Raw genomic sequence first — 12201 nt, 5'->3', positions numbered from 1 at the left:
GATTAAAAGATTAATCTTACAATTGTAAAATTAAATATATGGAAACTATATGCTTTGAAAAATTTTATCTCCAAACATTGTGTCCTAATTCTTTTAGAATTTTCGTAGGTATAGTATAAAAATTATGCACTATAATCTGATAAATTTAAGCAGGATTGAAATTTATTCTTCGAAAGCATTCTATCAAAATATTAAACACAATTATTTATTTTGGCATTGATTCGTAGATAATATTATTAAAATATTTTTAATCATCGAATGAGAAATAGAGAGAGATTTATAAAAAAGATTCATAAAATATTTATAAAGAGATTTATAAAAAATTATTTAAATTTCATAGAACTTTATTACATTTTTACATTTGCGGAATAGATGGGAATATGCGAATTTTATAACGTCGTAGAGAATAATAGAAATATTTTCGTGAAATCTGTTAAACGCGGATTATATTCAGCATTGTCAACGATTAAACGCGAATCCACTGGATTGGTCGCTCAGTCTGTCGACGATCTCTCGGCGCGTCATGGTCCAGGATCGATGTTTCGAGTCCTCGCTCGTGAAATCCCGGGGTCTTTGATTCGCGAGAGTATATTGGAGTAGCTGGAATGAGTAATTCGCGGTTCGGCGAAGTTTGACAGTTCGCTAAAAAGCTCTCTGCGTACGCGAAAAGCGCTTGACAGTCAGGAGAATGCGTATACGCGGGGCATATTCTGTGGTGTTCGTGTAATATGTGTATAACGACCCTCATCGTTAGCACGATCGAACAACTGTGCAGAGAGATATTTTCGTAATATTAAAATAATCGCAACACAGAGATTATATTTTTTCTGGCATATATTCTTCTCTTTCACTCTTTTGCATTTTTTCACATTAGCATCCTTTTTTATCATTAGCATCCTTTTTTATTTTTCTTCTTTTATGCTTTTAATTTTTTAAATTGTTTTGTGATAATAAATAAAAAACATTTGTTTAAATTGAGGATACTTAGCGTAATACGATATTAATTTCATACAATCATGGAATATCTACGAATACATATTTTGCTTCACAAAACAATTCATTTTTTCTTGTAATTGTATGATATGTATGAAACATAAGCATATCATAGAAATGCGCTACATCATCTGGAACTCCATTAGTGGACGACAATGTGCGACACATGTTTTGTATTTCAAAATGTATGCGTGTGTTAAATGTGAGAATGTCATCTGACCCAGTCGTGCGGAAACCTCGGGAATATTTGAGTAGCGAATGTCTAAGTAGCATCTCGGATATCAGGCTGTCTGATACTTTGACAACGGTTCGTCGACAACGTGTAAAATTAGTCCCAGCGTGACAATGATAGCGAGAAACTCACCGGAAAATTACATGTGTTTTCCGCAATGGACGGAGGAATAATTGCATCGGTCGGAATGCAAGTTTCGTGTTTCCAGAATATAAATTCCGATTATAGTACTATAATGTCATAAGCTTACGAAACCGTGTACATTACGCGGCACAGCTTACGAGAGAGGTTTATCGGAGCGAATGTGCTAATAAAGTTCGAAAAGCTATGAAAAATTTGTAAAAAAGATTTGTAGTAGTTTGATAAATTTTAAATATTTTAGTTTGACAAAATTTTGTAACTTGACAAAAATAAAATTCAAAAATCACTTATTACTTGATTTTCACAAGATATTTTCCAACGATAGAACGTCATAGTTTAATTGCAGATTTAATTCGAGATTAAATTCGAACACGTTTAGAAAGTTGCTTGATATATATATCAGTTTATTAAATTTATACTTGCGCGAGATCTTCGTTTATTACACATTTATAAATTATTTCGAGAGTTTCTCCCTCAACTTGGATATATCTAATTTTATCAAAATGTTCTATTACAAAGTAGTTTGTGCAGAATCGAAATACGAATTGCATGTCGCTTATAGCGCTCACGGGCTATATTTGCCGGAAGAAATATAATTAGGATGCATTCCGAGTGAATTTCGCTTATGCAAATATTTATAAAATAAGATAAGATAAGATAAGAGAAAATAATACGATCAGCGACGTTAAATGCAGGGGAGGAAGACAGGCAGTTTGAAACGGATGCGCTGCGGCAATTAATCGCAAAACGGAATTGCCCTTTGTTACTGGGGAAAAATCGTGGATAACGTTTTCCGCGGACATTAAAGCGCCGGCACGAGCCGCGATGGGATCGGTACGTGAGATTACTTTGGGCTTTCAGTTAACGCACAGCTTTGAAACAAGGCGCCGCGGCTGTTTCCTCGGCTGCCGGCAAACTTTAATTTAACTCGCGCGCATACGTCAGACATATTACGGTGCCCTTACGCTGCTGCTTCTAGGCAAGGGCATGATAATCAGCCGGCGCCTTCTTCATGCAGCTCCAGTCCTGTCTTATGAAATGTCTCGGAGTCTGATTAATTTGATATCCTTGTCAATGGTAGGATATTCAAGATGTGAATTATTAGAAATAATTGTGTAACTTCGTTGAAATTAAATATTATTTAAAAATTTATTTTCCGCAAAGATGATGAGTAGAAATTTATTTATTCAGAAAAATGTAAAAATTAAAATTATTAATTGAAATAGGAAGTTCAAAATTTTCGAATTCTTATATTAAACATATTTTTAATATACAAAGTATTAGAATCAAATGGCTCTGACAATTAATCAGTCAAATAGAATGTAATTAAGAGCAAATAAGAATCAAAATGCAGATGTATAAATAATATGTTTAATTATACACAATGATGTGTAAACAAACCTTTTTTTTAACATTTCAATCTTCATTTAGTTCAGTTTAGTTTAGTCTTTTTGGCAAAACATAATGTTTTTTAATTAATGTATATTAAAATTATTAAATTTTTACAATTTATGTTGCACATTTTTAATATAATTTTATGATATTATTTTAAATATAATTTTTAACAACATTTTAAAAAATAATAAATAGAGAAAAAAGTATAAAATATATAAAACAATATTATATAACAATATAACATTATATAATAATATTTTTAAATATTACATAGCTCGTGAAATAAAATGATTGTTCAATTGATATTATTTTAGATTTCTATAGCGAAAAATAGATATTTTTGAAAAATATTTTATTTCTAGTTCGTAAATTATAATTAAATATTTTACATAAGATTTTTTAATTAATTAATTTTTAGTTTATTTGAATTATTTATACATGATATTAGTAAAAAAATAGTTTGTCAATATTTTTATCTTCTATTTTCAATAATATTTCTGCTGTCAATAACTGTCAATAACTTTATAGGTTATCAATTGTAAAAATAAATTAGTGTTTAAAGATGTATTACTTATATATCATGTAGAAAAATTAAGGTAAAAAGTAATTTAACAAATTTTTACCGGTTTTTTTCAATTGGTGGGAAACTAAAAGATGCCGAAAACAAATTGTCCGCTTGAAATATGTATGTTTCCGCGAAATGACATAACAATTTTTTAAAATTGAATCTATGTCGTATGCACACGTCACACAAGGCCATGTTACGTGCTAAATATTTAAACGAACAAACTTCAACGATATAATCGGGTTCTGCAAATTCCATAATTATTTCGTCACTTGTACGGTATGTGTGTATTCACTTCGAAATATTACCGAACAAGCGGGGAGCGAGCGTAAAAAAATGTTTAAGCACGGAACTAATGGTTATTCGCCACACACGAAGTAATTAGAACTTTTCCGCGCTAATGCTAAACTGATTGGGAAACACCGTCTGGATGCACGGTTGCTCGCTCGCTCGTTCGCATACAAACACACAAATATACACACCGTACATACACACACTATCCAGCAGAATGAATTTGAGAATCGGTCGGAGCACTGGAAAACAAGATTAGGCGACTAACTTCGTTTGCCAGAACCAATCAGCAGGCCCAAGAATCTCAACTCGCCTCGAGTACATTCTTCTTGAATTAAGATGATTTCCGCCACGTAGTTTGCGATCGAAATAATTGTATATCGTGTCTACATCTCGAAATCTGAAGAAGATATTAATTAATTCCGCAATTGAGTTATTCAAATTTATATTATTATTCAAATGCATATTTCTATTAAAAAATTTGTTTATTTCTTGATAGAAATATGGATTTGAGTAATAATATAAAATACACAGATATGTATTTTCACATTGCGAATTTAGTGCCGTGCTAAATTTAATCAAAAGACGATCATTTTCATGAAAGCGCGTTGCAGCTAGCGTTTTGTAAAAAGCACGCGGAGAAATAGTTTCGAAGGGTTAGTCATCGCTCGTAAACGCCAGGGAATATATCCGATTATGGAAAATCCGCCTGTGCAACCCTTCTTTTCCTCTCGGAGTCCTTTTATCCTTTCCCCCCCTTCTCCTCTTGCTACTGTTTTACGCGTTTTCCTGCCAGACGTTTCTTTGCGGGACGCCTTACGTGATACAGGAGAAGAGATTTGGTAGGATCGGTATAGCTCGCAAAATACAGGTACAGAGATCGTCGTTGACGGGAGCGGGAGATCGGTCGTAGGATGCGCGGAGTAACGCGAGGTCGAATCAGAGCAGAGAATGGACCACTCTCTGTTATCAGTTGGAGCCAGCCACCTTCCCAAGCCGACAAATTACTACATCCCCCACCAACGCCATTCTGGTACCAAATCAAGCCGATCCTCTACCACAGCAGCCGCGGCTGGCTTGTGTCTCTTCCCATGTCCCATCTCCTCTGCGGTTCTCGCAGCTGCCACTGGTGCCAAGGTCAAAGTAACGCGGTACATTACGTGTAAAACCCACTTGGAAATTAGGAGTCTCATAACTCTCGGTATTTAATTCCGTGAGAGAAAAAGCTTCAACGCGTTGCGCTCCACCGCATTTTCAGGGAATTCGCGGTGTTTTCTTTCAGATCGCGATAACATAAACAGGAAAGAAATTTAATTAACTAAGAAAGAAGGGTTGTAACTTATGTAATTTACATTGTCTAGATACTAGCTCTGGATGTTAAGGTAATTTGTTAGAAAAAAATTATTTCTGCTTTCTTCTGGGTTTTCAATTTTCTTGAGAATGAAAATTTTCTATCCATGAAGATATCGTTAATAAACTTTCTTCAACTATCTTTTTCTCTCTCTCTCTCTCTCTCATGTCTCCCAGCATAGTGCATGGAGACGTCACGAGCGGGAAAACGACGGGATAAGGGGCGTCTTCTGTACGGGGCGGATAAGGTGGGATGACGCCAAAACGTATGGCCTCTGATTTATAAAGGAAATAATTTCGTGGGAGCAATCCTTTACGTCGAGTACCCGGAGTATACGAGAGAGAAAGAAAGAGAGAGAGGGAAGAGAAAGAGAGAGATAAAGAGTGGCTGCATGGGCATGGTCGCTCATCTCCCTTAAAATTCATTACCTCGACTAATAGCGACGTTTAATATCTGGTCGCAGGCCGGACGTTTTACGGTAGATCACTCTAACACACGGAACCTATGACAATATCTCCGGCACCGCCGTCAACGATTCTACTCGCATTTTCTTAATATTTTTATTTATTTCATTCAATTTCCTTGTTTTTAATTATTTTTATATTATTATTATATTTTTATTTTATATATTAAACTTTTAAATTTAACATCTCTTTATTTACGTACTGATAAAATAAACTTTTTTATCAACATGCAAAGGAAAAGATTATGTTCTTTTCTTAGTTGGGTTTCGTACGATATGGAATAGCTAGATCTATACATAGGAGATCTATACATAAGGAAAAATAAATCATATTTTAAAATGATCAATATTTAAAATTTTGCAAAATAATCACAACTAAAATTTTTAATAAAAAATTACAAAAATAATTATTTTTGATGTAAATTATTATAACTATAATTAACCTACATATGTAAAAAATACGATAATTAGCATTCATTATCAAATTAATTATCAAAGTGCTTCTTGAAACTCGAGTAATTACAAGTTCCATTCACGCTCATTTCATTGTTGTCAGTAGCTTCAACAATGTTTCTCAATTAGTTGTTTTGTACAAAGCTCTCTAAATTGAACATTCATTGATAATTGCTAATATTGCTTTTATTTTTGCACATTAATCTATGTTATAATTATCTATTTATTTAAGTAATAAGTGATTTAAAAAGAAAAAACAATATATATATGTATATATATATTTTAAAATTGTTTATTATATTTGTTTATTATATTTCATTAAAATTAATTGAATTTTCAAAGAGATGTAAATCCTTTTAAAACTTTTCATTAAATTGATTTAACGAATTTAAAATTAAAAATATTTAATAGATGCAGTGTTCAGAAAAAGTAATACTGCCGAAAAACATGTAATATTTATATGTGTAAAATGTGTAAAATTTTATATGTAAAATGCTCCCTTAAAATTTCTCTTTTATAAAAAATTTTGTTAAAAATGTTTTGTTTAAATTCAAACCGCATATAAACACAATAATATTGAAGAACGCCCATTAGCCATTAATTAAACGTAATGAAAATATCAAACATATAAATTAAATATGTGTATATTAAATAAAAAAATATGACATTGAACAGCTTTAAATCAAAACAAACGAGACTGTAATGAAATAAGAAATAACTCCAATCGTGCGCAATATATGTGTGAATACGAATCTTAATATAACGCAATCTTTAGTTGTCGCACGAGCGTGCCAATCGATTTACCGTTTTTTCGCTGTGACGTTTAATTTAAAGCGCCAATTTGGCATTGGCTTCGGCTAATAGGCAATTACATCGCAATCCTCCATTAATTAGTCGAATCTTGTTACAGACGCGCGCCACGCTCCGCGCTTGGAAAAACATGAACGCACGTTGACACAATTAGCTCTCGCGTTCGTCGTGTGCGAGCTTTTTCGAAATTCAGTTTCGCCATGTATATCGCACTCGATTGCACGACGTAGCCGCTCGTTTGCAACGACCGGTCGGTCAGCGTAGATGCACGCTGCACACGCAGTGCAGTGCGTCCGAGGACGTTTTTAGAGTGCGGAGTTTTGCGAGAGAATTGTACATTTACGCCGCGAATGTCAGAATTACGCGGCGAATTTTTCCTTCTCGCCGTTTCTCGCGTTGTACAGGTTCTCTACATTGCCCGGAGGTGCCCGACTTCCGCGCGATGGCTCGCGGCGTATTGTATTAAATTTTTTAATTCCTTTTCATACGCGGCTGCGTTTCCGGGATGGAGGTAATAAAAAACACTGTCATGTCTAAATTTTTCTCTTAGTACTTTAGCATGTACATTACCATTATATGAGGTAACGCTTGATTTTTAATACGACGAAGAAATGATAAAGGGAATTGATTAAGATTTTAGAGATTGGAGAAAAAATCTTCACTCTCTTTGACTGCTTTCCATGCGTGTGAGAATAATTTATATCAAAAGTTGCCTTATGGAGATGTTTGTTTTTTTTTCTTTTTGAGGAAAGACAATGAAACAGTTTTTTTACTCCCGACTGCTGCCAATCTGCGGTTGGCAAAAAGACGGAGGGAGTATGCGTTTCACCGAGCTCGGATCGGTATTTACCAATTTATTAATACGTTAATGTGTCTGTAAAATAAATGTATCTTTATTATATTTTATTGACTGTTTTAATAATCGGATTGAATTCCTTTGGAATTATTTTCGCTATATATAATAAAAGGATGAAGAGAAAGAAAGTAAAACATCTTTGCACATTTTGTGCAATAAAAAGGAGAAGATGCTGCGTTCGTCCGTTTCGAAGAAAGCGACGGGAAAAAAACGAATAAGAAAGTTGATGAAATATTGGAGAGCGGATTACACGGGACAATATTCTGTTGTAAACTGTTTCTGCCGTCCATCCTCTCCGTCGCCAAATAGATACCGGTAGTACTCCATTGCGTATCATCTTTTCTCGTTATCTTCATCATTCTCTCGTCTCAATTTTTCCGTTTGTCACTTGTTCATTTTATCTCATATATTATATATGTTTCTAAATATTTTCTTTGTTTTACTACATATTTAACGTATTATATAAATAGAATTTGTCCTTGATAATTTTAGGCGCATCAAGATCGCCCGATCATGTCTCTTTTTGAGAAATAAGCCCGACGACGTTCGATTCGAAAATCGTCGGAGTGCGATGGGGTAAAGTGTGAGAATCTAATCTGAATTACATCGATGTTTTGAGCAGAATTTATTGGCGGGTAGACGTGCCAAATCGCCGAACACTTCTCACCGGGCCAGTCGGCCAGATGAACGGCGAAGTTGGATGCTTGCACGTGTGTTCCGGAAATGTCGGTGGCGGTCTCACGTGAGTTTATTTAAATTAAGGAGCGAATTACGCGAGGCGTGATATCAGTGATCGATTCGTGCACGCGAACGAACGTACCTCGATGTGTCGGGATTCGGGCCGTTTGTCAATATCGCCGGGAGCATTTTGGCGCGTCGCCGTTTTCTCGTCGATTTTTAATAAACGACTCTCGCAGCTTTTCCTTTCTCGGCAATTTTCTCCCCGCAATTAAATCGACGGGGAAAAATCTCGGACAAGAAACAAAAATCGTCTGGTTCCTCTCTTTTTCTCGTCTTTTTCGACTCCGCTTTCGATTGAAGCTAGTAACGTTCGTGTATTAATGTCGCGAATTAAAATATCACGGAGATTTTGAATCAATTTCATTGATAAATTTTTTATGAAATATTTATTTTGAGATTTTGCCAGATTACAACAATAACCACGATTTACGTCTTTATTCACCACTGATCGATACTAATGATCGTTTTATTAGAGACACGGATTGTTACAAGTGATTTATATCGAATTAAGTACGAATTATTATGAATATTTATATTGGTGTATACCACTGTAAAGTTTATGAATTTATTTCGATGCTCGATAAACTCAATTTTCCCGTGAATACATTTATTTGGCCAATCATTATTCAATTATAGAGAGACGGTATTACACAAATTGTAATTTCAGTGTTTTACAACACGTCGTTATATCAATAATAAAATACTTGATTGTCACAAGATAGCTATCTGTTCTCGTCTTCTTGAAACTTAATTACTATTGTAGATTGAACACATTTCTGAAATCACCGATTTAATTAAACAAGATTCTTCCTCGATTTTGGAGTTTGTCGAAGTTTTCAACGTTCTTGAATATCAATTGTCATCTTTCCGTTCTTTCCTTCTTTCCGAATGCTTGTTAAACGGGTAGTTATCGGCGGAATATTGACGGCTATGAAAGTCGAGAATGGCCGTGGTGACGACCATTAGCCAAGTTTTACTGCTCGCTCATTCTCCACGATGCGAATTTCACCGAAATTCCAACGCATTGTCGCAACGCTAGTCACAAGAGAAAGGCAAGAAGAAAGAGAAAGAGAAAGAAAGAGAAAGAGAAAGAGAAAGAAAGAAAAAGAGAGAGAGAGAGAGAGAGAAAGAGGAGAAAAAAAGGAGAAATAACATACGACTCTACGGACTGGCGCTGTGACGTTTATTAGACATTAAGTAGTAATACCCGCGAATACGTCGGACGGGACTAGCCGGGTAATAAGGGACGGGTTAGAAGAGCCGTCATACTAATTGTAGTAATTCCGGCATCCACTTTGGATATTTAATTAAGTTTCCGCTGACAAGCATCTACTTAGTGGAGTGAGCGCAAAAGGAGGGAGCAGAGTTCTTACCTCTCCCTTTCCATCCCTTTGGCAGACACTGTGCTGCTCACTTCCGTCTTTCTATCCTCGTCGTTGCTTAGAGCCTCCACTGACATAACCTACCGACCTGCTTAACTGCCGACTAGAAACTCGCGTGGCGCACTAATTATTTAGCGTATTCACGTACACACCCTCGTGTCTGCCAGAGGAAAGATAACGAGTCTGCGACCTCCGACCCTGCGTCCGGCCGGGAAAAATTCCATCCTGCTCCGACAATTGCATCGCGGACGACCCGACGAGATGGAACGCCATATCTCGTCGGTGTGTCTAATTACGTCACCAAATAACGCAGGTATGAACAATGCGAATACGAGAACTGCGATAATTGCCGTAGTGACGGCAAAAAGCAAAAGCAATTTTTCATTATTGACTTGAAATAATAATTAAGACAAAATTTTTTTTTATCACGATCGAATTATCATATTTGCTATGGTTTATCATTCCCAATTTTCTCGTGTTATTTTATGAAAATACAATATGACAAATGAGAATATACAATACAACGAGTTGTTTTATCGTAATTATACCGATTATTGGTTTTCTCACAGGCATTTGATAGTAATATATAAATGAAATGTCTGGTAGAAGGAGCAGAGAGACGATTAGCTACATAGCTACCTAAATATCGTGGCAGACGATCTTTCTTCGCGACCAGAAAACGGTATTCCTTCTATTATCTATTGTTCGAGCCAAGATTTTAGTGGGGCAGTATATAAGAGGAGCTAGACACACACGAATGTGGTCTTTCCATTTCGATTTCGTAAAGTATGAAGCTATCAAGGGCAATGGTCCGAGAAGGTCGACGCAATTACCAATAACTCTTTGACATGCTTCGTCTTTTCCGTTTCCTCCTGCCACTCGAGATATTTCCTTGTTCCGGTATCGTTCTGTACAAAAATTCGTGCGGAATATTTTCGCTAACATAACTAATGTTGTACTCTGCAATGATGATTGCCACAATTTGAATTTTATTATTTATTATTTAGATAGTATTTTTGGATGGCAATTTTAAAGCATATCGAAGAATTATAATATTATTGGCGATAGTTATATTATTTTTTCTTTCCTTTATTTATTACTTTATTCATTCAAATATAAATCGTATCGTCCTGGATTTTACATAATGATTGCCAATTAATATACATATTTTAACAATCAAATTAAATGTCTGTCCAACATACTGTAATTGCATTTTCAAAATTGAATTTTCCAATTATCTCTAGCGCAATTAATGGTAGAGCGAAGTTAAGTTTTCATTATATTCGTATGTATGTGATGGGATTAAATATATTAAAAATATAAATATAAATTATTCCTAAAAATCAGATTTTTAATGACGGATTCTTCAATAAATTCGGGGTCTTTTTTGTTAGCGCAAAATTATGTGATATTAATAATTTTCGAATTATATAAATAATCGAAGAAAAAGAGAAACGAAGCGCTTTTTGCGAATTTAATTTTTAATTTTTAGAGAGACCAAATAAATATAATAAAATTAACTTCAATTAATTTCATATGAATTTACTCTAATAAAATTTTAATTCGAAGCTTAATAATAAACAATATACATATATTTGTAATTAAGCTTCGAATCAAAATTTTATTATTTTAATTGTAAAGTTACAATAAATGATATATCTTGATATTTTCATTAAAGAAAAATCCTGTATATTCTACTATACATGAAAATAAATATTGATCATTGAAATAAATATTGATCAAAATATCGATTCCGCGGTCATTCGTTAGTGTAACAATCTTGAAAATTTTGCATTCGCAAAATTTCATATTTTCAAAGTCTTATTCTATAAACCGATCGGTTTCTCTTAGCCGGATTCTCTTCTTTTAGCTCGGATGAATTTCTCCAGTTAAGTAATCCCTGCTACCCGAATTCGGAATGGAAACAGTGCAAGTGCGAGGATAAGAGGGATAAGGATTCTCCGATACCTCCTGCTGTTTTCACTCCTCCGTCCTATTTCCGTTCCTCAAGTACTGTATTTCTTCCTTCGCCAGGAAGTACGAATGGAAGTCGTACTTAGCGGTCTGGTGCTAGATTCCTATATTGTTTACCGAATATCGAAATCACATCGGATGCCGTAGAATGCTGAAGATCAACCGGTAATTCTCTCACGTGCAAGCCAAAGTGAAAGAAGTGGGATCTGGTCAAATGTGAGTCAGGATTGCACGATTTACGGTTAGGGGATTGAAGTAAGTGATACAATTGAGAAATAGATTTGGGAAAGAACATGATAATGACATTCTAAGAAAAAATTTTTAAAATTTTTAAATATCGTATTTATAAAAAAAAATGTATGCATTATATATGTAATTTCTATTTACATAATTTTGAATTGTTCTATATTAATTGTTCAAATTTTTAACATTGAAAAAGATGGAAAACGTGAAGATCAATTATTTTGTTTATGAATACATTTTTTATTGTTTTATAAAAAATACTATAAAATATTTCTTGAAAAGTTTATAATGTTAAAAATTGTAAAATACGG

Source organism: Camponotus floridanus, unplaced genomic scaffold (assembly GCF_003227725.1).
Source record: "Camponotus floridanus strain SB8 unplaced genomic scaffold, Cflo_v7.5 scaffold27, whole genome shotgun sequence".
Taxonomy (NCBI): Eukaryota; Metazoa; Arthropoda; class Insecta; order Hymenoptera; family Formicidae; genus Camponotus; species Camponotus floridanus.
Note: the sequence above shows the minus strand (reverse complement) of the source record.